General features: G+C 51.5%; 1 pseudogene; it reads left to right on the top strand.

The window, feature by feature from the left end:
• Positions 1 to 16,622: 16,622 nt before the first annotated feature.
• LOC144278333 (C-type lectin domain family 2 member E-like) lies at positions 16,623 to 26,113 on the top strand (annotated as a pseudogene).
• Positions 26,114 to 27,085: the final 972 nt, after the last annotated feature.

Raw genomic sequence — 27,085 nt, 5'->3', positions numbered from 1 at the left:
GCCAGGGCTTTGTCAAGCCTGACTTTAAAAACTTCTAAGGAAGGAGATTCTATCTACCACCTCCCTAGGTAACGCATTCCAGTGTTTCACCACCCTCCTAGTGAAAAAGTTTTTCCTAATATCCAACCTAAACCTCCCCCACTGCAACTTGAGACCATTACTCCTTGTCCTGTCCTCTTCTACCACTGAGAATAGTCGAGAACCATCCTCTCTGGAACCACCTCTCAGGTAGTTGAAAGCAGGTAGTATCAAATCCCCCCTCATTCTTCTCTTCTGCAGACTAAACAATCCCAGTTCCCTCAGCCTCTCCTCATAAGTCATGTGTTCCAGACCCCTAATAATTTTTGTTGCCCTTCACTGGACTCTCTCCAATTTATCCACATCCTTCTTGTAGTGTGGGGCCCAAAACTAGACACAGTACTCCAGATGAGGCCTCACCAATGTCGAATAGAGGGGAACGATCATGTCCCTCGATCTGCTTGCTATGCCCCTACTTATACATCCCAAAATGCCATTGGCCTTCTTGGCAACAAGGGCACACTGCTGACTCATATCCAGCTTCTCGTCCACTGTCACCCCTAGGTCCTTTTCCGCAGAACTGCTGCCTAGCCATTCGGTCCCTAGTCTGTAGCTGTGCATTGGGTTCTTCCGTCCTAAGTGCAGGACCCTGCACTTATCCTTATTGAACCTCATCAGATTTCTTTTGGCCCAATCCTCCAATTTGTCTAGGTCCCTCTGTATCCTATCCCTGCCCTCCAGGGTATCAACCACTCCTCCCAGTTTAGTATCATCCTCAAATTTGCTGAGAGTGCAATCCACACCATCCTCCAGATCATTTATGAAGATATTGAACAAAACCGTCCCAAGGACCGACCCCTGGGACACTCCACTTGACACCGGCTGCCACCTAGACATGGAGCCATTGATCACTACCCGTTGAGCCTGACAATCTAGCCAACTTTCTACCCACCTTAGAGTGCATTCCTCCAGCCCATACTTCTTTAACTTGCTGACAAGAATACTGTGGGAAACCGTGTCAAAAGCTTTCCTAAAGTCAAGAAATAATACATCCACTGCTTTCCCTTCATCCACAGAACCAGTAATCTCATCATAGAAGGCGATTAGATTAGTCAGGCATGACCTTCCCTTGGTGAATCCATGCTGACTGTTCCTGATCACTTTCCTCTCATGTAAGTGCTTCAGGATAAGTGCTTCAGACAAGGCACAGGTGGCTTTAACCTCTGTGTCACTTGTCCAGGTAAATACCAGGCTGAGCGTATAGCATTCCTGGACTAGCTACATCAAGGTAAAAGACACCTCTCCCTCACCTCTACTAGTACTTTACATTGAGTTCGCCAGCTGAGTGTAAACACATACGTTTTGAGCTGGGAGGTTGATTTTTTTTTGTTTGTTTTGCTGCTTTTTGGTGGTGGTGGTGCGGGGGGGAGGGCACTGAAGCCATAATAGTGACATTCTCTAGCCAGTGTTATTTGTATTACTGTAGCACATAGGAGCCCCAGTCATGGATCAGGACCTGATTGTGCTAGGTGCTGTACAAAATAGTATAAAAGACAGTCCCTGCCCCAAAGAGTTGACAATCTAAGTATAAGACAAGAGACAGATGGAGACAGACAGACAGGGGAGTGCAAGGAAATAATGAGAGTGTATCGGTCGGTATGATAGGCAGTGGTCTGAGTGCCCCAGGAAACAGGCTGTTGAATTTTTGGTAGACACCAGGGCAAAGAAGAGCATTGATTTGGGAATTGGAGGTGGATAATGAGGTAGGTTTGCGAATGTTTAAGGGGCTCTCCTCCCGAGCATGAAGGGCATGTGGCAGAAAGCATGAAGGTGGTTGTCGAAAATTTAACAAGTGGGTTTTGCTGGCAGCATGGACCAATTGGAGGTGGGAGTCAACACCTTGGTATGGTGAATGAAAGATGTCCAGTTGGGAGAGGACAGTACGTGAAGGGCCTTGAAAGAGAAGACAAGCAGCTTCTGTTTGATGCAATAGAGAAGGGGGAGCCAGTGGAGGGATGCAAAGAGGGGTGACATGGTGAAAGCAATGGGCTAGGAGAATGATTTTTGCAGCTTGCTGCAATATTCTGAATGGATATGAGCTGGCAAGATGGAGCAGAGAAGCATGTGGCGGTAACTGAGATGTGATGTGATCAGAGCCTCTATGGGAATTTTAGCTGTGTGGATGGAGAGGAAAGGCTGTGTCCTCTCCATCCACACAGGAAAACTCCACAAGAGTTAGGCACAGCCCTGGATGTGAGGACCTAGAGCAGAGGTGGGCAAAGAATGGCCCGCGGGCCACATCCGGCCTGCGGGACTGTCCTGCCCGGCCCCTGAGTTCCCGGCAGGGGACGCTAGCCCGCGGTCCCTCCCCTGCTGTCCCCCCGCCCCTGCAGCCTCACCTCACTGCGCCGTCGGCGCTCTGGCCCGCTGCTGCTACCGGGCAGCGAGGTGGCGGGGCTGCGAGCTCCTGCTGGTCTGAGCAGCATGGTAAGGGGGGGGCGTTAGATAAGGGGCATTCAGGGGACGGGGGCAGTTGGATGGGGTGGAGGTTCTGGGGGGCGGTCAGGAGATGAGGAACAGGGGGGTTGGATAGGTGTGGGATTCCCGGGGGGGCTGTCAGGGAGCAGGGGTGTGGATAGGGGTCAGGGCACTCAGGGGACAGGGGTTGGATAGGGGATGGGGTCCCAGAGGGGGCGGTTATGGATGGGGGTCAGTCAGGGGGCAGGAAGTGGGAGGGGGCGGATAGGGGGTGGGGGCCAGGCTATCTGGGGAGTCACAGACTTCTCTACCCGGCCCTCCTCCGGTGGGCGGGGGAGGGAAATGAACAATTCATGAAATCGAGTCAGACTGATCTTTGAAAACAGTGTGAGAAAACTCAAACCCTGTAACCGCCATTTCTGGGTGGGATCTGGGGTCCCGCCCACCTCAGGGCCAGGGGGCACAGGAGGAGGAGGAGGGGAGGGTGGCGTGGCGTTGATAGCCATGTAAACAGAGTATTAGGGAAGGTTTCTGGCTGTAACAACCGTAGCACAAAATGTCCACTGGAAACCAAAGGACAGCACATTGTTCATCACAGAGAGCAGGGCTCCCCTTGAAAGCCTCCTATCCCCACACCCAGAGAACGGGCTGCATGCAGAGCAGACTCAGGAGAGGGGGTGGGGAGAACACGCGGGGCGGGAGGAGAGAGATTGAAATTGAGGTGAGGAAAGGAAGGAGGGAGGATTGAGAAAAGGGGGAACAGGAGAAACGCAGGAAGGGGACGGGGGAGAGAAAGAACTAGGGTAGAAGCAGGAACTGGAGAAGGAAAGAGAGAGAAGAGAGGAGGGAGAAGAAGAAAAACCTGAAAGAATCAGGGAGGGAAGGTGGGAGCAGCTCCCAGCGACTGCGACAAAGAAAACCCAGAGGTGGGAATGAAACCCGCAGTCACGGCCCCTGGAATCAAAGTGCACCTCTGAAAGGTGAACCACTGAGGGGGGTTGGGGGGTCAGATTGCACCGTTCAGCATGGCCCCCCTCCATGCACCATGTAACCTAAACCAGCTCCCCACGTCTGCCTGGAATCAGGGAGGTGTTTGCTGCTAGCCAGAGACGCCCAGGTGGGATATGTGAGCCGTGGCTCCAGGGCTCCCTGGCTGGCCACCAACCAGTTGTTCCAGCAGCCCCGGGGCTGGATCGGCTAGCAGGAGGCGCTCGGGGGAGGGGCGGAGAGGAGCAAGTGGCAGGCGGGGGAGGGGCCTTGGGGGAGGGGATGGAGAGGAGTGAGTGGCGGCCATGCGGGGCGGGACCTCGGGGGAAGGGGGCAGGAAGAGGCGGAGCGAGGGCTGGGCCTCGGGGTGGAGCACCCACCAGGAGAAACAAAAGTCTGCACATGTGACGGGCCGGGCCTCCTCTTCGACCACACAGCCTCGTGCCTGTGTCACACTCTGTGCTCCCCCCTTCCGGGGGACCTGCAGGCCGCTGGTCACCACTTCCCTTAGTGGCTACTGCAGCGTATTGTCTGGCCATTTTCTCATGGCCCCAGCATCCTCTTTGCCCTCGCCTCAGCCTGCAAGCCCCAGCAGCCTCTCTCGCTCCCCCATTCCCCGCACACTGCCCCCTAGGTCAAGTGGCTGCAACGCGGCTGTTAGCCCATCCTGGGTCTTTGTCCCAGCCCTGCCGCCAGCCACCCATGGGCCCTGCACAATCCAGCAGGTTTTGGTCATTGCCTGACTGCTGCGTATGATCTGCATGCTCTGGTCCTCTTTGGCTCCTGGCAACCAGCAAACAAGAAGTGGCCATGAGCCGCGAGGCTCCTATCATGGCTCTAAATCATGTGCTTGACCCCCTGGGTCCTTTACTGCCGTGGCAGGTTGTTAGACACTGCAATGGCCCATGCTGTCTGTTCCCTGCTGCACACGTAAGAGGGCTGAACCAAAGGGCTCTGTCCCCTTGAAGGGATTTGGTGCACTTTGTGCTAATCTGATCAGTGTCATTACAAATGTCCCGCCACGCCGGTCAAGTTTCCTTCATTTCAACAGCGGATGTAGTTAAGGCTCTTGGTGCCTTGTCCAATCCAGGATCAGGATGCTAATAGAGTATATGGCCACGCCCCTGTGTGTATTGCAGTCCCCTTGCGGCTGGCTTTTTTCGCGGGTTTTTCCTTGCCCTAGCAATGGGGGAAGACATGATGTGTGTGAAGGGGGGAGTTTGGGCTCCCCCCTCAGCGAATGCACAGAGAGGGGGAGATGGAAAAGGGACCTGAGCTACAAGGAGTGCTGCAGCCATGAAGTCCCTGGACGAAGGAAGCTGTGATCTTCCTACGTAGCAGTGGCTTGTGACACTGACTCTCAACCCCCTGCTCTGCAAAGAGGGACATGGGCTTGGGTGGAGATCAGAGGTTCTTTGGGAGACCCTGATATTGCAGCAGCTCTATTGTTGTTTTTACAGCCCCCAAAGGTGAGCTAAAGGGCCTCCCAGGGCACATGAATGATGTACTATTATTTGCAGATTTAATAATTTTATTAAGATGATGTTGAAGAAAAAAGAAAATGGTACAGAGTTTAAGCATAGAAGTTTCTGGTGATCAGGGAATAAGGTACAGATTATCAAGGGGTGCGAAATTTGGTTTAGGAACAGATGGCGTAAGGAATACATAATCTGCAATCTCCCCGATTGGGGGTGTCATAAATATAAAGGGAAGGGTAAACCCCTTTGAAATCCCTCCTGGCCAGGGGAAAGCTCCTCTCACCTGTAAAGGGTTAAGAAGCTAAAGGTAACCTTGCTGGCACCTGACCAAAATGACCAATGAGGAGACAAGATACTTTCAAAAGCTGGGAGGAGGGAGAGAAACAAAGGGTCTGTGTCTGTCTGTATGCTGCTTTTGCCAGGGACAGAACAGGAATGGAGTCTTAGAACTTTTAGTAAGTAATCTAGCTAGGTATGTGTTAGATTATGATTTCTTTAAATGGCTGAGAAAAGAATTGTGCTGAATAGAATAACTATTTCTGTCTGTGTATCTTTTTTGTAACGTAAGGTTTTGCCTAGAGGGGTTCTCTATGTTTTTGAATCTAATTACCCTGTAAGATATCTACCATCCTGATTTTACAGGGGGGATTTCTTTATTTCTATTTACTTCTATTTTCTATTAAAAGTCTTCTTGTAAAAAACTGAATGCTTTTTCATTGTTGGTGAGGCTTTTTACCAAACCTTGCCCAGGAAGTGGGGTGCAGGGTTTTGGGAAGTATTTTGGGGGGAAAGACGCGTCCAAACAGCTCTTCCCCAGTAACCAGTATTAGTTTGGTGGTGGTAGCGGCCATTCCAAGGACCACGGGTGGAATACTTTGTACCTTGGGGAAGTTTTGACCTAAGCTGGTAAAGATAAGCTTAGGAGGTTTTTCATGCAGGTCCCCACATCTGTACCCTAGAGTTCAGAGTGGGGGAGGAACCTTGACATGGTGGCATAGTGGTGGGATTAACCTGAAATCATTTTGAGATCCAGTTGAGATTTTTTGAACTAGAAATACAGATTTTAAAAAGGAATTTTTTTTTCCTGTGGCTTTGAAGCAGCTTTGAAACTGAAAGCAGCTTGGGTTTTCCCTGCTTTGTGGCCAAGCAGAGACAAAAGGGGATTATCTTTCAGAGTAACAGCCGTGTTAGTCTGTATTCGCAAAAAGAAAAGGAGTACTTGTGGCACCTTAGAGACTAACCAATTTATTTGAGCATGAGCTTTCGTGAGCTAATAAATTGGTTAGTCTCTAAGGTGCCACAAGTACTCCTTTTCTTTTTGGGATTATCTTTGTGAATTGCAGGTTTTCTTAGCCTGGAGGCAGGGTACTTAACTCCTGCAGGGAAATTCACAGTCTTCCAACCCAGAGTTTTTTTTTTTCTTTTCTTCCAAAAAGTAAATAGGGGGGGTGTGCTCTACCCATTTGCCTGGAGACAAAAGTGGCAGGGTGTTTTTTTTTTAGGATTTTGATTTTTTTGTTTTACAAGGAGCACAGGTTTGAAAGGGAATTTTTTTTTTCTTTGGGCTGGGTAAGCAGGTTTCCAAGTAGTTGGAGGTTTTTTGCTTTAATTTGGGCCCAGAGCAGAGACAAGGGAATTGTCTTTTTCTGTAGGCTGACAATCACTATCAGAGAATAGGTATTCTATTCCAGCACAGCAAAATTTTACAGCCAAGTTTTGTTTGTTTATTTCTAAACCTCGGGTGTAAAGTTAATTAAAAACAGAGAGGTTAGAATGGCAAAATCCGCGGCTCGACTACAGCTCGAATTAGCCAAATTTCAGGCTGAGGAAAGACAAAGGGAACATGAAAGACAGATAGAACTCATGCAGCTGAAGAAGGAACAAGAAAGGGAGGCAGAACAACACCAAGCGGCTGCTCACAGGAGAGCTATGGAAGCGAGGGACAAAGAACTGGAGGAGAAGGAAAAAGAGAGGAAGTATGTGGAGGAGATGGAGAAGATAAAGGCTCAGCAGAATATCCCAACAAACCCTAGTAATCCTTCTCCAAGTACCACTTCCCATCCCAGAAAGTTCCCCACCTACAAGGCAGGCGATGATACTGAGGCCTTCCTAGAAAACTTCGAAAGGGCCTGCCTTGGGTACAACATCTCTACTGACCAATACATGGTAGAGCTGAGGCCGCAGCTCAGTGGACCCTTAGCTGAGGTGGCAGCTGAAATGCCTAAAGAACACATGAACAAGTATGAACTGTTTAAATCCAAGGCGAGAGTCAGAATGGGGATAACACCCGAGCAGTCTCGTCGGAGGTTCAGAGCCCTAAGGTGGAAACCAGACATGTCATTTACCCGACATGCCTACCACATTGTGAAACATTGGGATGCCTGGATATCAGGAGCAAGTGTCGAATCTCCAGTAAATTTGCCCTTCCTAATGCAAATGGAACAATTCTTAGAGGGTGTTCCTGAGGAAATAGAAAGATATATCCTAGATGGGAAACCCAAAACTGTAATCGAGGCAGGAGAGATTGGAGCCAGATGGGTGGAGGTGGCAGAGAAGAAGAAAACTGGTCGCAGTTGGAGCGGAGACCAGAAGGGACCACCCCAGACCACACCCTATTACCGGGGGCCGCCCAAGGCCCCACCTACCTCCCAAAGAACCCTCCAGACCCCTTATCGTCCTGCCACCCCGTTCTCCAGCAACCCTCCTCGCCCCAGTGACCCGTCAGCTGGACGATGTTTTAAATGTAACGAGCTGGGGCATGTAAAGGCCAACTGCCCCAAGAACCCCAACAGATTACAGTTCATTGCACCGGAATCACACCAGAGGTCCACAGGCCCAGATACTTCCCAGATACCCTTGGAGCGGAGGGAAACTGTGAGTGTGGGCGGGAAGAAGGTCACCGCGTGGAGGGACACCGGAGCACAAGTGTCAGCTATCCATGCTTCCTTAGTGGACCCCAATTTAATCAACCCAGAGATCCAAGTGACGATTCAACCCTTCAAGTCCAACTCTTTCAATTTGCCTACAGCCAAGTTGCCTGTCCAGTACAAGGGCTGGTCAGGAATGTGGACTTTTGCAGTCTATGATGATTATCCCATCCCCATGCTGTTGGGGGAAGACTTGGCCAATCATGTGAAGCGGGCCAAGAGGGTGGGAACGGTCACCCGCAGCCAGGCTAAACAAGCCGTGAGGCCTAGCTCTGTTCCGGAAACTGCTATCAGGACCCAGTCAGAGGTGATGGACCTGGACCTTAGGCCAATGTCTGCAACAGCAGTAGTGGATCCAGTCCCAGAGACCCAGACGGAACCAGTCCCAGAACCGGAACCAGCCGAACAACCAACACCAGACCCTGTGTCAGCACTGAATCCAGTACTTGCAACCTCAACACCAGAGGGCCCCACTGAACCTGAACTGGCAGCAGCCGATAACCCTACACAAGAGGCTCAGCCGGAGCCTGAATCCCAACATAGTGCACCAGCGGAGAGCGGTTCACAGTCAACAGAAACAGCTCCATCCCCTATATCGCTTCCAGAGGGACCAAGCCTAGGTCCACAATCCAATGAGGGACTGATGTCTCCAGCATCAAGGGAACAGTTCCAGACCGAACAGGAAGCAGATGAAAGCCTCCAGAGAGCTTGGATGGCGGCACGGAGCAACCCACCGCCTCTCAGCTCTTCTAATCGATCCAGGTTTGTTGTAGAAAGAGGACTTTTATACAAGGAAACTCTTTCTGGTGGACACCAGGAAGACTGGCATCCTCAGAGACAGTTGGTAGTTCCAACTAAATACCAGGCCAAGCTCTTGAGCTTAGCCCACGATCACCCTAGTGGCCATGCTGGGGTGAACAGGACCAAAGACCGTTTGGGGGGGTCATTCCACTGGGAGGGAATGGGCAAGGATGTTTCTACCTATGTCCAGTCTTGTGAGGTGTGCCAAAGAGTGGGAAAACCCCCAAGACCAGGTCAAAGCCCCTCTACAACCACTCCCCATCATTGAAGTTCCATTTCAGCGAGTAGCTGTGGATATTCTGGGTCCTTTTCCGCAAAAGACACCCAGAGGAAAGCAGTACATACTGACTTTCATGGATTTTGCCACCCGATGGCCGGAAGCAGTAGCTCTAAGCAACACCAGGGCTAAAAGTCTGTGCCAGGCACTAGCAGACATTTTTGCCAGGGTAGGTTGGCCCTCCGACATCCTCACAGATGCAGGGACTAATTTCCTGGCAGGAACTATGAAAAACCTTTGGGAAGCTCATGGGGTAAATCACTTGGTTGCCACTCCTTACCACCATCAAACAAATGGCATGGTGGAGAAGTTTAATGGAACTTTGGGGGCCATGATACGTAAATTCGTAAATGAGCACTCCAATGATTGGGACCTAGTGTTGCAGCAGTTGCTCTTTGCCTACAGAGCTGTACCACATCCCAGTTTAGGGTTTTCCCCATTTGAACTTGTATATGGCCGTGAGGTTAAGGGGCCATTGCAGTTGGTGAAGCAGCAATGGGAGGGATTTACACCTTCTCCAGGAACTAACATTCTGGACTTTGTAACCAACCTACAAAACTCCCTCCGAACCTCTTTAGCCCTTGCTAAAGAAAGCTTACAGGATGCTCAAAAAGAGCAAAAAGCCTGGTATGATAAACATGCCAGAGAGCGTTCCTTCAAAGTAGGAGACCAGGTCATGGTCTTAAGGGCGCTCCAGGCCCATAAAATGGAAGCATCGTGGGAAGGGCCATTCATGGTCCAGGAGCGCCTGGGAGCTGTTAATTATCTCATAGCATTCCCCACCTCCAACCGAAAGCCTAAGGTGTACCATATTAATTCTCTAAAGCCCTTTTATTCCAGAGAATTAAAGGTTTGTCAGTTTACAGCCCAGGGAGAAGATGATGCTGAGTGGCCTGAAGGTGTCTACTACGAAGGGAAATGTGCTGGTGGTGTGGAAGAGGTGAACCTCTCCATGACCCTTGGGCGTATGCAGCGACAGCAGATCCAGGAGCTGTGCACTAGCTACGCGCCAACGTTCTCAGCCACCCCAGGACTGACTGAACGGGCATACCACTCCACTGACACAGGTAATGCTCACCCAATTAGGGTCCAACCTTACCGGGTGTCTCCTCAAGCTAAAACTGCTATAGAACGGGAGATCCAGGATATGTTACAGATGGGTGTAATCCGCCCCTCTGAAAGTGCATGGGCATCTCCAGTGGTTCTAGTTCCCAAACCAGATGGGGAAATACGTTTTTGCGTGGACTACCGTAAGCTAAATGCTGTAACTCGCCCAGACAACTATCCAATGCCACGCACAGATGAACTGTTAGAGAAACTGGGACGGGCCCAGTTCATCTCTACCTTGGACTTAACAAAGGGGTACTGGCAGGTACCGCTAGATGAATCTGCCAAGGAAAGGTCAGCCTTCATCACACATCTCGGGCTGTATGAATTTAATGTACTCCCTTTCGGGCTGCGAAATGCACCCGCCACTTTCCAAAGACTTGTAGATGGTCTCCTAGCGGGATTAGGAGAATATGCAGTCGCCTACCTTGACGATGTGGCCATATTTTCGGATTCCTGGGCAGACCACCTGGAACATCTACAAAAAGTCCTTGAGCGCATAAGGGAGGCAGGACTAACTGTTAAGGCTAAGAAGTGTCAAATAGGCCTAAACAGAGTGACTTACCTTGGACACCAGGTGGTATCAGCCCCCTACAGGCCAAAGTGGATGCTATCCAAAAGTGGCCTGTCCCAAAGTCAAAGAAACAGGTTCAATCCTTCTTAGGCTTGGCTGGTTATTACAGACGATTTGTACCGCTCTACAGCCAAATCGCTGCCCCACTGACAGACCTAACCAAAAAGAAACAGCCAAATGCTGTTCAGTGGACCGGAAAGTGTCAGAAGGCCTTTAACAAGCTTAAAGCGACACTCATGTCTGACCCTGTACTAAGGGCCCCAGACTTTGACAAACCGTTCCTAGTAACCACAGATGCATCCGAGCGTGGTGTGGGAGCAGTTTTAATGCAGAAAGGACCTGATCAAGAATTCCACCCTGTAGTGTTTCTCAGCAAAAAACTGTCTGAGAGGGAAAGCAACTGGTCAGTCACTGAAAAAGAATGTTATGCCATTGTCTACGCTCTGGAAAAGCTACGCCCATATGTTTGGGGACGGCGTTTCCACCTGCAAACCGACCATGCTGCACTAAAGTGGCTTCACACCGTCAAGGAAACTAACAAAAAACTTCTTCGGTGGAGTTTAGCTCTCCAAGATTTTGATTTCGACATCCAACACATCTCAGGAGCTTCTAACAAAGTGGCTGATGCACTCTCCCGTGAAAGTTTCCCAGAATCAACTGGTTAAAATCGTCCTTGAGATGTGGAAAATATTGTTAGTCTTTATGTACTTGGTAGTATATTTAGAGATGCATGTGTCTTATTAACTCTGTTTTTCCTAGAGCTCCAGGAAGAAATCCCAGCCAGTGTTTCACCCTAGCTGAGATTTGGGGGGCGTGTCATAAATATAAAGGGAAGGGTAAACCCCTTTGAAATCCCTCCTGGCCAGGGGAAAGCTCCTCTCACCTGTAAAGGGTTAAGAAGCTAAAGGTAACCTTGCTGGCACCTGACCAAAATGACCAATGAGGAGACAAGATACTTTCAAAAGCTGGGAGGAGGGAGAGAAACAAAGGGTCTGTGTCTGTCTGTATGCTGCTTTTGCCAGGGACAGAACAGGAATGGAGTCTTAGAACTTTTAGTAAGTAATCTAGCTAGGTATGTGTTAGATTATGATTTCTTTAAATGGCTGAGAAAAGAATTGTGCTGAATAGAATAACTATTTCTGTCTGTGTATCTTTTTTGTAACTTACGGTTTTGCCTAGAGGGGTTCTCTATGTTTTTGAATCTAATTACCCTGTAAGATATCTACCATCCTGATTTTACAGGGGGGATTTCTTTATTTCTATTTACTTCTATTTTCTATTAAAAGTCTTCTTGTAAAAAACTGAATGCTTTTTCATTGTTGGTGAGGCTTTTTACCAAACCTTGCCCAGGAAGTGGGGTGCAGGGTTTTGGGAAGTATTTTGGGGGAAAGACGCATCCAAACAGCTCTTCCCCAGTAACCAGTATTAGTTTGGTGGTGGTAGCGGCCATTCCAAGGACCACGGGTGGAATACTTTGTACCTTGGGGAAGTTTTGACCTAAGCTGGTAAAGATAAGCTTAGGAGGTTTTTCATGCAGGTCCCCACATCTGTACCCTAGAGTTCAGAGTGGGGGAGGAACCTTGACAGGGGGTAAAAGTTTAACGGGTCAAAGTACAGACATTGAGATATGGGGTCATGTTGTTCATATAATGGCTATGTTCAGGTGTGGAGTATAATGAGTGGATACCATGATGAGGCTGGATTTACCCTCATTTGGTGGGATTTAATGTTCAGTGATTTATGGTTCCCAGCAGAACAGAGTCCCAGTGTGCTCGGTGCTGTATCTGTGTGTAGTAAGAGACTGTCTCTGCCCTGAAGAGCTGTGCTAGGTGCTGTAGAGACACTTAGTTAGAACTGCATGGTCTCTACCCTGAAGCTGGTATGATCCAGTTTCACATGTGTCACCAGGAAAGGGATGAACAAAATACCTGAAAGGAGGATAGGTGTGTTACTGCCTCAGTTTCCATAGATACAGGCTTTTTAGACCAGTACTGGCCAGTACTCTGTTCTGAGTCTTCAGCTTGCCTAATCCCTATGGTATATCACAGCCCCAGTGCATGAAATGCAGCCACCTCTGGGTTGGGGCAGCTGGCAATAGCCATGCAGCAAGGTTGCCCAGGGATTGTATAGGCATATTCCTAATATTTGTGATTCTGTTCATAATAAATTGTAAACCTGCAATATTGATTTATAGTATTTGTAAATCTACATTTATAACATTTATAATTCTTCCATTTGACATAATTGTAAATCTGCAATATTGATTTACAATTCTGTATTAAAGCTTGCAAACCGTACCTTGCAAGCTGCTCAATTGGCTCTTTCTCTGAAGTGATACTTTCTCTCACTTGTTAGTAAGACTGACGCTTGTAAAACTAAACCGCTCAATTGATTCTGCTTTCTCTGTATTGAGGCTTTCCATTGATTGTAATTGAGATTGACGCTTATAAATGTAAACCAATCAATTAATGTGACTTTCTTAAAAGGTTATGTTCAATTGGCTCTACTTTGCAAAGGGATACTTTGTGATGGAGATGGACATGATTTCTTGTAACACGGCGAAGAGCCGCGATTTGGAGCGGCGCTCATAGAAATGCCACATAGAGACTCCCACCCTCTATAGTTTGGATCAGGAATGTTAAAAAACGGGGAGTCTCAAATAAATAACACCTTTGTATGATAAAAGAAAGTCAATACCGAAGGAATGTTAAGAGACAGGGAGTCTCAAATAAAATAACAATAGACGGTGAAATGAGAAATGTGTTTTTATTAAAGTAAGGAATGTATGTGAATGAATGGTGGGTTTTGAATAATCAGGGAAGTGGCAGCCTAGGAATTTAACATTAATTGGCCGAAGAAGACGCCAGGTGGAGACAACCAGAGAACCCCACCGGAGGGCAAACTAGGATCCACCCAACCAATTCAAAGGATGAAGAAAGCTGATGAGTACCTGACAGCCGTCCTGGAGCAGTCATGACTAACAATATGACAAAGCAAATTCCATGGACTGGCATAGGAAGAAATTCCTACAAAAATGGACACTAAGGACTGAGAACTTTGAGTCTCCAGTTCTGCCACTACCCTTCAGGAGCATCGGATGCGCATCTGACACGGACTCGGCTCCACTCTCGTGTACAGGTTACCTGGCCAGTACTCTGTCACGAGCAACTTCTAGGCTGGTAACTATAACCCCTATGCAGAACTGGTATGAATGAATGAATGAATATATTATAAATAAATATATATATATATATATATATTTAAGTAAGGAATAAGTAACAATACAACAGTGTGAGTTTTATATTTCTTTTTATTATATTTACAATAAATGTGGCATTTTGCCTTGTCCCTTTTATAAGATCCTGCTGGTTTTTATTTTATTGGTACAACAATTGCTTGCCAAGTACTGAAATCTAACTGCCTCTGGGGTTGGGTGCAGCAGCTGGTTGACAGCCATATGGTAACAATGCGCTGCGATCGTTCATCCAGTGCTGAAATGCAGCCATCTCTGGGGTGGGACTCATCAAATGTTTAAATGTATATCAACATTTTTTGCAAAAAAATTTAGTTGCATTTTTTCCACTTAGAACAAACTCAGGTTTTGGGTCAAAGGGGGTGGAGGCATGAAAGAGAGTATATAGTGAACAAAAGATTGATTTTAAAAGTGTCAGAACAATATTGTGAAAACAGGAAAGTCCTATAGTCTTGACAATCTTTCCTGAAAACCTTGCATTCCAAAAATAGTCACTTTTCCACAGACAATCCTTCCTTTGGAAAAGATTTTCAACCATGTCTAGAAATCGCTCCCAGGTCAGTGTCTCTCTGAGCGTGGGGTGCACTCATTTGCCGTCCCCTTCCCCTGGGGATGTGTATGAAGCACTAGTTAGAGGGGTACAGAGGAGGTATAAATAAAGATGATTAGGTCTTGACGAATACACATGTGGAGGGTGTGGGGGGAGAGAGACATGACTGATTGTATTGTCCTGAAGCAGTGCACAGCTTCCAAAGATTTGATGAATGCTTCTCTGGGGGAAGCAGTGAAACTAACTACACAGAGTGCTGTCAGTTGCACAAAGACAAAATGGAGAAATGTTGTGTGTGTTTAACCTCTTTCAATCAGTGGGCTCTTAAATGTTGCAAATAATTTCTAGCTCAACCAGAAGTTCAGGGCTTGAGGTAGGAGTCTCCCAGGCATTGTCTTCACTGCAAAAGTGTATTTACACGGAGATAGCTAACTTGATGTAAAATCGGAGTGGAGACAAGGCACAGGTGGCTTTAACCTCTGTGTCACTTGTCCAGGTAAATACCAGGCTGAGCGTATAGCATTCCTGGACTAGCTACATCAAGGTAAAAGACACCTCTCCCTCACCTCTACTAGTACTTTACATTGAGTTCGCCAGCTGAGTGTAAACACATACGTTTTGAGCTGGAAGGTTGATTTTTTTTGTTTTGTTTTGCTGCTTTTTGGTGGTGGTGGGGGGGAGGGCACTGAAGCCATAATAGTGACATTCTCTAGCCAGTGTTATTTGTATTACTGTAGCACATAGGAGCCCCAGTCATGGATCAGGACCCGATTGTGCTAGGTGCTGTACAAAATAGTACAAAAGACAGTCCCTGCCCCAAAGAGTTGACAATCTAAGTATAAGACAAGAGACAGATGGAGACAGACAGACAGGGGAGTGCAAGGAAATAATGAGAGTGTATGGGTCGGTATGATAGGCAGTGGTCTGAGCGCCCCAGGAGACAGGCTGTTGAATTTTTGGGAGACACCAGGGGAAAGAAGAGCTTTGATTTGGGAATTGGAGATGGATAATGAGGTAGGTTTGCAAATGTTTAAGGGGCTCTCCTTCCGAGCATGAAGGGCATGTGGCAGAAAGCATGAAGGTGGTTGTCTGAAAATTTAACAAGTGGGTTTTGCTGGCAGCATGGACCGATTGGAGGTGGGAGTCAACACCTTGGTACAGTGAATGAGAGATGTCCGGTTGGGAGAGGACAGTATGTGAAGGGCCTTGAAAGAGAAGACAAGCAGCTTCTGTTTGATGCAATAGAGAAGGGGGAGCCAGTGGAGGGATGCAAAGAGGGGTGACATGGTGAAAGCAGTGGGCTCAGAGAATGATCTTTGCAGCTTGCTGCAATATTCTGAATGGGTATGAGCTGGGGAAGAGGGAAAAGAGAAGCATGTGGCGGTAACTGAGATGTGATGTGATCAAAGCTTGGATGGGAATTTTAGCTGTGTGGATGGAGAGGAAAGGCTGTATCTTAGAGATGTTATGCAGGAAAACTCCACAAGACTTAAGCACAGCCCTGGATGTGAGGACCTAGAGCAGAGGTGGGCAAAGTACGGCCCGCGGGCCACATCCAGCCTGCGGGACTGTCCTGCCCGGCCCCTGAGCTCCCGGCAGGGGACGCTAGCCCCCGGTCCCTCCCCTGTTGTCCCCCCGCCCCTGCGGCCTCACCTCACTGTGCCGCTGGTGCTCTGGCCTGCTGCTGCTACCGGGCAGTGGGGCTGCGAGCTCTTGCTGCTCTGAGCAGCGTGGTAAGCGGGTGGGGGGTGGGTTGGATAAGGGGCAGTCGGGGGACAGGGGGCAGTTGGATGGGGTGGAGGTTCGGGGGGGGCAGTCAGGGGATGGGGAACAGGGGGGGTTTGATAGGTGTGGGAATCCCGGGGGGGAGGGGGCTGTCAGGGAACAGGGGTGTGGACAGGGGTTGGGGCACTCAGGGGACAGGGGTTGGTTAGGGGATGGGGTCCCAGAGGGGGCGGTTAGGGATGGGGGTCAGTCAGGGGGCGGGAAGTGGGAGGAGGTGGATAGGGGGTGGGGGCCAGGCTACTTGGGGAGTCACAGCCTTCCCTACCCGGCCCTCCATGCCGTTTTGCAACCCCGATGTGGCCCTTGGGCCAAAAAGTTTGCCCACCCCTGACCTAGAGAGAGGTGTGAGTGGAAGATGACAGGTTATGGGCCTGAGTGACAGGCAGGATGCTGGCGTTGTCCACAGTGATGGAGAAAGGGGGTAATAGAGAGGGCTTGGACAGGAGGGGAGAGACAGAGAGCTCTGCTTTAGCCATGTTGGGCTTGAGCTGACAGCTAGGTAGGCACAAGGAGATGTCCCAGAGACAGGCTGAGGTGTTCATTTGGCCAGCAGGAGATGGGGCTGGTGCAGAGAGGCAAATGGGTGAGTTGTCAGCATGGAGAGGGGAGTTGAATTTGTGTTTACAGAGGAGACAACTCAGAGAGGAGGGGCAGAGGGAGAAGAGAACAGAAGAGGGAGGCTGGCCATAAACCATGTCACATTTACTGGTTTGTTTGTTTTTTTTTCTCAAGACCTCCCCCCTCCTTGTCACACACTGTTACACCGAAACAAACCAGTAAGGACCCTCCCCGCCCCATGTGTTTATAAACTATTTGGTCAGCCCCAGGGGACCAAGGACAGAGCCTATGGAAGGGCCCCGGGGAGCTGGCAGGAGGGGGAAGCAGCGATCAGAGGAGTCGGGGCTGGGGGGATCAGGGGAGGGCAGAGGGAGGACAAGGTTTCAGGAGGAGGGCGGGCAGGGCGGGCAGGCCAGGGCGGGCAAGGACTGAGCCCTGATCGGAGCTTTGCCCTGGGCCGGGCGGGACGCCGCTCGGGCACCCGGCCAGCCCGGGAGAGAGGGGGAAGGTTTGTGGGGAGCGGAGCGGCCGGGAGTCCAGGGGTTAAATGGAGGCGGGGCTGAGGGTGGGGATCGGCCGCTGTTGTGGTGACCCCCGAGCAGGGACGTTTCCGCTGTTCAGACCCACGTGGGAAAGAAGCTGGCGCGGGGTCACAGGGAAGCCGGTCGCTCTTCGGTCGCTCTGCGGCTACGAACTCACCCGGCGGGATCTGCTGCGAGCCCGCCTGGCTGCTGGGACCTCAGCTCCTCCTCGGGCTGCGGCACCGGGCGCTCTTCCCGCGGGTGAGACTCTGGGTCCCAGGGGTCCCTGCCCGGGCCGCGGGTGGGTGGGTGGGTGCTGCTGGCTGCTCGGCGGTGGCTGGCTCGCTCGCTGCGCGGCGGGGATTGCGGGCCGGTTCCAGCCACCGCCGGACTGGGGCGAGGGGGGACCGCGGGCCCGAATGGGGAGGGGGAGGGGCCGGGGCTCGGGCCCGAATTGGGGGGCGGGGCTCGGGCTCAGGGACCAAATGGGGAGGGGGAGGGACCGGAGCCCGCATGGGTGGCGGGGCTCGGGCTCGGGGCTGGGGACCACATGGGGGGCGGGGCTCCGAAGGGGGGGCGGGGCTTGGGCGGTGCCTGGGGACCGTGTGGGGAGGGCAGCGCAGTGGCAGGGGCCGGTCCTTGGCCGAAGGGCTGGGACTCTGGGCCAAAGGGGGGTGATTCGGGGGGCAGGCCCCGAGCCGAAGAGCGGGGTGGGGTTCGGAAGAGCCCCCCCCGGAAGGGAAAGGAGGGGCTGGGCAGAGGAGCGCTGGACACTGGTTCAAGTCCCGCCCTCCAAGGAGGGGGCTGGGCCAGGGACAAGGCTGTTTCGAGCCCCAGCCCCTCCCCTTCTGACATCTGACTCACACTTACTTCTAGGAGGATTGTGTGTGTGAGGAGGGTCTTCTCCCCCACCCCCCAGCTGGGTGACTGTCACGGGTGGGAGGGGCCCGTAGGACATCAGGTCTCTGAGGCCCTGGGGGCGGAAGGGCCGATGGGAGTTAAGGGGTTTTAAAAATCATGGCACCGCCTTTGGCGGGGGGTTGGGCTGCTGGGCAGGGAACAAGAAACCACAAATGGCCTCCCCCACCGCTGACCTGTCCTGCTTGGTCCGTCTCGGTTTCAGATCGGCTGGAGAGCCTGGAGCAGGGACGGGGAGCCAGGGCCAGGATCTGTGCCTCGGCTTTGCTGCTGCCAAATCGGACTCACTCAGACTGAGAGGAGCCGACCCCAGCCCAGCACCTGCAGCAGCATCTGTGGCCTGAGTGTCGCTGAGAGGGACAATGGGGCCAGCAGCTGGGTTGCTGAGAGTGAAGAGCCGCTGCAGGAGTTGTGTGTTAATGGCAATGGACACCTGGAGACTGGAGGGAACGCAGGTAATGGGGCATCTCTGCCTGGGGGCAGGCTGGAGAGAGATACTGAGACTGCCCGGGGTGCTGGAAGGGGGCGTGGCCCTCCCACTTTTTGTCACTGGCCCCGCCCCTCCTCCTCCTCTTCCCCCTGAGGTCCCCCCCACTCCACCTCTGGCTGGGTGCTGGAGTCCAGGCAGTTGCAGGGAGCTGTGGATGACCCTCCACTTGCCAGGGGTGGGGGGCTGAGAGCAGCCCCAGGTCCGTATCCCTCCCCCCAGGCTCCCTGCCCAGAGCAGGGGGAGGGTCTGTAGTTCCCCACAGCTGCGTCTTACCATGGCCCGGCTGCTGCTCTGAGGCCCTGCTACCCAGCCAGAGCCGGATCTTGGTAACAGCCCCAGGGCAGCTCTGGGGAGCCATGGACCCTCCATCTGCCCTTGGTGGGGGGGTCTGCCTGACCCTCTGGGCTCCCCTCCCAGAGCGTCTGAGGGAAGGAGCAATCGACAGAACGGTGCATGTTCCAGGGCAGCTCCAGCCCCGCTGCTGTCAGTGAGACGTGTCCTCCCAGCCCTGCCTGACGGGTCTGTCTGTTTCAGACCCTCCTTGGAACTGCCAGAAAAGCCCAACCTGTAGAGTTGTGGTTGCACTGATAGTTGTATCGTCTCCTTTGATCGCTGCCATCATTGCTCTGGCAGGTGAGTTCCCAGCTTCCGCCCCGCTCCCTTCCCCTCCATCTACGATCTCCGTGCATCCCATTCCCCGTGACCTGCCACGGTCCCTCTCTCCTCCCGGCCTGTCTGGCTTCTGCCCCTGGGACAGAGGATTCCTGGGGGATCTTCCTCACCGACCTTCCTCCTGCTCCCTCCCAGACCCCGGCACCTGGGCACTCTCTGTGTCGGGACGATCTGACTGACATTAGCCCCCCAGCCCATCTCTGAGCACTTTGGACCCAAGTCACGTTTGCCACACGCCGTGAAGCAGTCCCTGTCCAGGGTGTCCAATGGGACAGGATGCAGTGCAACCCTGAGCCCTTTGCCTTCCCTGTGTTGCTCTGAGGTTACCAGCCTGGCCTTCCTGGATCTTCAGGTCACGCCTGGGGCCGGGCGGCAGGTGCTGCCGTGTTATTGAAAGGAGCCGTAGAGCTCAGCCTAGACCCCTCCACCAGCGCAGTGTGGAAACCCCCCAATCGCTGAGCGTGGCCATGAAGGCTCCCGTAGCACCATTCACTCCCCCCGGCTGCACAGACAGCGTGTGCTCGTGCAGAGGGCGTCTGTTTGCCGTGAACATGAACCCTGCTGTATCCCCCCGTCGTCTGGGGCAGGGCGTGCTGGAGGCTGTCGGGGGTGGGATTTCTCTATTGCCCTGGGATCTGGTCACTAGGCCCCAGGAGGGTTTAGCAGCTGGCAGAGGGGATTGAATCCAGCTCTGTCTGCATTAGGAATCCTCTGTGCCGATGTCATGACATCCGTGCAGTTGAATTGGGGCAAACCGCTAAAGCAGACGCACTGCACTGGTGCACAAAGGAGCTTGCCTTGGTGCAGTTCGCTGCAGGAAGTTACCAGAGCGAGCCGCACTGCTCCAGCGCATCTCCAGGAGGTGTTTGCCCTGATGTCACTGCGTCACTGTTGTTGCCGGCACCCAGTGCCGAGAGGCTGAACAACAGCTCGAGTTGGTTCGTTACCCGGTGTGCTACACCCAATAATCACAACGGGGTGGAGAAGCAGAAAAGTTTATTTGCAGCTGCAAAAAGGTACAGGGAGAATAAAATCTCAAATCCTGCACAACAGAGCAGGAAGTTACACAGGCTTTTATACATCCTTTTTCCCAGCATACTTATCCAATAGCAAGCTGCCCCAAGTATCCATATAGCCAGCCAATCCAGTTCCCAGCTAGTTCCCTGATTCTCTGTATCATTTGTTAAACTATACATAAAGCTGCTTTATTCAGCATTGTTCTTCCATATCTCCCCTGTTTGGCTTTGCTTAGTTTCAGGCAGTCTGACTCTGCAACATACTGTTGCAGATTCTCAGCATAACTGCTGTGTGTGCCTCCAGGCAGGGGGGCCAAGGACACTTGGGCCTAGTACGCAGAGCTGCTGCGAGTGCCTCCAGGCAAGAGGGGGGGCCAAGGACACCGGGGCCTAGTGCAAGGGGCTTCATCGACACTCGTGGCCTTCCATCCCCTCGAGTTACCTAGTGGCCATGCCCCAGTGTCCCCAACACTGTGATTATACTGGTGCAGCCTGCTCTGATACAGATGGGCCCTGAATCCCAGCTCCCTGCTGTAATGGGAGGCTGTTGCAATGGGCAGCATTGGCTCTCACTGTGTAAGGTGGGAATCTGTGAGCTTAGGGTTGGTTACACACCTGCAGGTGCAGGGAGCTCTGCAGAACATGTGGCATCTGACCTGGAGATGGATGTTGGAGACAGCCTGTGCCATCAACTGTTAGTCACTGACTTCTCTGCTCAGTTCAGTAGGGCAGGGGTGTGGGCTACCGTGCACTGGACAGTTAAATCTACAGGGTCAGACATGCCTTGTGCGTGAGGCGAACACATGCTCGTTTTCTGATCACCGCTGCCACGTTTCCTAACTCTTCCCAACTCAGAGTGTCTGTTCCTCGCTGAGCGCCAGCCACATGAGAAGGCTTGAAAACCAGCTACCGAGTTACTGTGGTGCAAACAAAAGTGACGTGCTCAAAAACATCTGGAGGGGTTTGAGTCCGACTCCTCTCAACTAGACAGGTCTTTCAAATCCTCTTTGGTGTCACTTATGGGTGACCCCACTGCTGCTCTTTCATGGCTCTGAAAGGGTTACACTGCCGTGAGGGCTTCCAGAAAGTGCCTTTCTTGCTGCTGTGTTTGGGGAGAGAAAAGTCCGCAGGTAGGAGGTGAATTAAGTTCCATCATTCCTGGCCCACAGTGCAACAGGTCGCTTCCGGTTGTTGTGGTTTCTGGTGCCCCCTTGTGGCTTTCATGTCCCTGCGTGAAAGTTCCAAAGTTCTTCTCAGTTGTTCACCTGCTGTTTGTTGCGAGGTTGAACGTCCAGCTGTTGATCTTGTGCCTGGGGTGAAATGCTCTGAGCTGTGTCAGTCCCTCGCAGGCTGGGAGTGTCCCTGGAATCCTTCTTGCCAGGCAAATTTACAGTGACAAACGTCTCCATCCCCCTGCGTCTGATTGCCATCGTCCAGCCCCAGCTGGGGGTCCCAATGGGCTTGGCAAGCCAGTCAACTGACTGCCTGTTTGGTCACAGTCAAATACTCCAGCAAGAGCCCTGGGGGTAGGAGGCAGCCTGCCTTTCGGATTGCGTCTTGGAGCCTCACTTGTGTTTTCTGGAACCTGGTTTCATTGTTTTGCCTTTTTTTTCTTAGCTAAAATAACTCAGTGAAGTACATTTTTTTAAAAAAAAAATTAGGTAGATCCGTATCTATTGAAAGCTAAACCTACTGGAGAGAATGACGTCTTGCTCTTTTTTGTTCCTAGCAGGAGGTAACCAATTCTGATAAATTTGGTATTTTAAAATATCTGACCACTCTTTGACAGATTTGACTGGTCAGTTGACCAATTTTTGTACCAGTCAAATGCCCAATTCCAGGTGTAACTCTTACCCTCCATGTGACTGTCTCATTCTCAGTACTGACATCTCAGCTTTCATCAGCTGATCTGTGCCCCCTGCTGGCCCCTAGTGCCCGGACGACTGAATGGGATACCGAGGGAAATGCTACTATTTCTCAGAGACGGAAGGGAGCTGGACCGACAGCCGGAGCCGCTGCTGTGCACAGGGTGCCTCCCTGGCTGGCATCGACAGTGAGCAGGAAATGGTGAGAGACTCTCGAATTGCCATACACTGATCTTGGCACAGTGGTGGCTGCTGCAGTAGGACCTGGGATCTGCCCCGTGGGGTGAGGAGCAGCTCTGAGCCCTCCCGTGCTGGGAGGCCAGAGTGAATGAACTTCCAGCTGCTGAACGCCAGCCCTGGCTGGGCCCAGGGCCCTACTGTCTGTGTGTGATCACAGGGATTGTCCATTCTCAGCTGCCCCCCTCCCCAAATAGGGAGACAGCTTCTGTCTAGGGCAGGGCTGGCTCAGGCATCTCCTGGCCTGCTGGCTGCTGGAGTGGGACTGAGAACCCAGCCAGTGCTCCTGTTGTGGGGATGGGAAAGGAGCAGCCAGCCGAGGAGGCGGGGGAGGAGGGGATCCTCTCAGATTGACTTCAGCTTGACTCGCTCCCTCCTCCTGCCTTGCTGTGGTGAGCGGGGGCTGATCTGTGAGAAGAGAGGTCTCTGCAGAGAGCTCAGACCCAGCAGCTGCCCCCAGCCCAGGGGGACTTGGGGTGTGGGTGACTGGGAGCACAGGGGTGGGGCTGCTCTGTGCAGGGGGAGGGTTAATACTGCCTGGGTGATCTTGTACTTTGCAAAAGGCAGAGGAACACCCCCCCCCCCAAAAAAAAAATAAACTGAGCACTCTTCAATATGGGGGAAGGGATAGCTCAGTGGTTTGAGCATTGGACTGCTAAACCCAGGGTTGTGAGTTCAATTCTTGAGGGGGCCATTTAGGGATATGGGGCAAAAATCTGTTGGATGATTTAATTGGGGATGGGGGTGGGACTAGAAGATCTCCTGAGGTCCCTTCCAACCCTGATACTCTATGAATATGCAGCTTGGATTCTCTGCGGCACAGAGCCCTGGAGGGGTGGGGGTGGGGAAGCACCGGAGCTGGGGCTGATACCTGCTGTCCCTCGGCGTTCTTGAAGGTGTTCCTGCTGCGCCATTAGGGTGTCCAGGACCACTGGATCGGCCTCCGGAGGGAGCAGGGTCAGCCCTGGATATGGACCAACAGCACCAAATTCAACCACCTGTGAGTCTCTCTCACCCCTCTGTACTAATTCCCTGGGCTTGGGATTCTGGTGTCTGAGCTGTTTGAGTTCAGGTAGATCCACCATTCAGTGCTAGTGAAACAACCAGACACGACCCTGGTCCGTTCGCGTCCTGCGTGTATCGGAGACCGATGGGAGCCGGCATGTCCCTGAACTCTCGGCTCCTCCCCGCAGCATGGTGCTGGGCCGGAGACAGAGCCCGCCACAGCCAGAGATGCCCTCGCAGCGCGCTGGGATTTCAGCTGGGACACTCGCTGTTCTCCCCCAGCCCTCTTCAGCAAGGTCCCTGGGGTGTTTGACCCCCCCGGGGAAAGGAGGCAGCAGGGAACTCAGGTTAACAGTGGCTGCTAGAGAGGGCAGCATGCCGAGTACTGCATGGCAGGTGCAGGTCCCGCTGGGGATTGCAGCCGGCAGGTTTGAGTGACTTGGCTGGTGAGGCCTCTGAATCCGCAACAAGGCACCGATGTTAAAGGAGCCTGCGGTTCACAGGTGCTGGACACCTGGGGCTCCCACTGGAACGGGGTACAGTAGTGATGGCTGCCCAGCCAACACCCCGCAATGGGTTTCAGTGGGCTCCAAGTGTGATCACAAAACCAGCGCTGCTTGAACCCTGGGACTTCAGGACTAGAAGCATGAGCCTCTGCCATAGGAGTGAAAGAATCCACTTCTTTAACTGAAACCCACCCCCATTGATAAAGCTCTTTTGCAGGCCAGCCATTAGAGGGGGATGGAGACCCCCCCCCCCACTTCTCTGGTCTGGGTTACTTCAGTACTTTGAAAAATCAGGCTCTTTTGGCGCTGGGTCAGGGCTCCCCAATGGACAGTCCCCATTCTGCTGTATTGGACCCAACCTTTGGATCCCACCTGCTTCCAGCCTCACTGGGTCTGAAGAGCTACCAGACACTGTCCTGAGTTCGGGCCTCTGTGGCACTCTCCTGGGGTACAGACTCCCTGTCTGGTATGCTCCTTAGGATGTGGGACCCTGCAGATCAGCTGCTGTAGGATCCAAAACCAGTGCTGAACCCTCCCAAATCTCCCGAGAGTCATGTTGTCCCTAGAGCTCCACCCTCCACACCAGATGAACTCTGGGAGAGTCACGTGAGGGTTACAAACAAGGAACACATGCTTTCACAAAGGAACTTCTTCAACACTCTCTTTTTCCCCCATCCCCAATGGAAAGCTCAAGAGTTATAGATCAACAGAAAGGAAACCCCTGAATGCAATTTCTTCTTTCAGTGTCATCTTGGTTCTGCTCCATGTGTTTCAAGGAGGCGAGATCCCTCCTGTCCCCCGCTTTTCCTCCTTAGTCGTCTGGTTCTGGTGATGGTCTGCCCCTCTTGTTAGAGGGCCGGTCCCTTTTGACAATCAGTCTAACAAATTCTCTCTGTCCTGCTGGGGACTGTCCATTCTCCAGCACCCCTGTGGGCTGCTCAGCATAGAGGGTAAGGAACAGTCAGCGGTTCTGCAAAGCCCCCGCTGTCCTGAGCTCTGCTCCTGAGGGGCTGGGAGAGTAGCTGCTCCGCACACAGGCCTGCACTGTGGAGAACGGCTCCCCTGGCTGGGACTGGTGTGAAATGCCCGGCCTCTGCCTGACTGCAGCTCCCTGGCTTCTGTGTTTTGCAGGTTTCACTTAAGAGGAGGAGGTGACTGCACATATCTGAACGACCAGAAAGGGGTCAGCAGCTCACGCTGCTACATGGGAAGACGGTGGATCTGTAGCAAACCTGAGGTGTATGTGATGGTGTCATAAATATAAAGGGAAGGGTACACACCTTTAAAATCCCTCCTGGCCAGAGGAAAAATCCTTTCACCTGTAAAGGGTTAAGAGGCTAGGATAACCTCGCTGGCACCTGACCAAAATGACCAATGAGGACACAAGATACTTTCAAAAGCTGGAAAGAGGGAGAACATCAAAGGGGTCTGTGTCTGTCTGGGTGAGGCTTTTCCCAGGGACAGAACAGGAATGGAGTCTTAGAACTTAGTAAGTAATCTAGCTAGATATGCGTTAGCTTATGATTTCTTTAAATGGCTGTTAAAATAAGTTGTGCTGAATAGAATGAATATTCCTGTCTGTGTGTCTTTTTGTAACCTAAGGTTTTGCCTAGAGGGGTTCTCTATGTTTTGAATCTAATTATCCTGTAAGGTATTTACCGTCCTGATCTTACAGAGGTGATCCTTTTCTTTTTACTGTTTCTTCTATTAAAATATTTCTTTTCAAGAACTGAATGCTTTTTTCATTGTCCTAAGATCCAAGGGCTTGGGTCTGTGGTCACCTATGCAAATTGGTGAGGATTTTTACCAAACCTTCCCCAGGAAGTGGGGTGCAAGGTTTTGGGGAGGATTTTGGGGGGAAAGACGTTTCCAAACAACACTTTCCCAGAAACCCGGTTAAACGTTTGGTGGTGGCAGTGGAAGTCCAAGGGTCAAATAGTTTGTACCTTGGGGAAGTTTTAACCTAAGATGGTAAAGTAAGCTTAAGAGGTTTTCATGCAGGTCCCCACATTTGTACCCTAGAGTTCAAAGTGGGGAAGGAACCTTGACAGATGGGAAAAGAGACTGCACTCGAAAGGGGCTCGAAATGAGACTCCTAGAAGTGACACTTACACAACTCACACCTACTTGAACGAGCCAAGATCTGAAAATCAGGCAGTGGGGCCCTCAAGCAATAAGTGTGTCTCATTTAAACTCCGTATGTGCCTTCTGCTTTTGAACCTTTTAAACTCAGGGTCATGTTGTCAAGCTTTTCTCTACAGCTGAGAGAGAGTGATCTCATGAGAAGGAGTCTTACTTCATTTCCCCAGCATGTGGCTAAGGGAAGGCCTTGTTCCTTTAGACTCCAGAACAGCATTTCTCAAATGCAGTCACCAGCTGATTGTTTGCAGCCACAAGAGCCTCCAAAGTGCCCCAACAATCGCTCAGATGTTAAGTATTAAAGGTGTCTTCTAAATGCCATAAATCCTAATGCGCGCTCCCTTTTAAATAGTACCATGCCGGCAGAGCTGAGCTACATAGGTGTGGTTTTCTTTCAAGTCACAAAGTGTATTCTTTGGCTAAGAACATAAGAACAGCCATACTGGGTCAGAGCAAAGGTCCATCCAGCCCAGTATCCTGTCTGCCAACAGCGGCCAACACCAGGTGCCCCAGAGGGAGTGAACCTAACAGGCAATGATCAAGTGATCTGTCTCCCGCCATCCATCTCCACCCTCTGACAAACAGAGGCTAGGGACACCATTCCTTACCCATCCTAGCTAATAGCCATTCATGGACTTAACTTCCATGAATTTATCCAGTTCTCCTTTAAACCCTGTTATAGTCCTAGCCTTCACAACCTCCTCAGGCAAGGAGTTCCACAGGTTGACTATGCACTGTGTGAGGAAGAACTTCCTTTTATTTGTTTTAAACCTGGTGCCCATTAATTTCATTTGGCGGCCCCTAATTCTTGTGTTATGGGAACAAGTAAATAGCTTTTCCTTAGTCACTTTCTCTGTACCACTCATGATTTTATAGACCTCTAACCACTGTGTTTACATCTCATGTTATTGTAGCTCTGTAAG

The sequence above is a fragment of the Eretmochelys imbricata genome, chromosome 21, assembly GCF_965152235.1.
Source record: "Eretmochelys imbricata isolate rEreImb1 chromosome 21, rEreImb1.hap1, whole genome shotgun sequence".
Classification (NCBI taxonomy): domain Eukaryota; kingdom Metazoa; phylum Chordata; order Testudines; family Cheloniidae; genus Eretmochelys; species Eretmochelys imbricata.
Note: the sequence above shows the minus strand (reverse complement) of the source record. Positions and strands in the feature narration are given on the sequence as shown.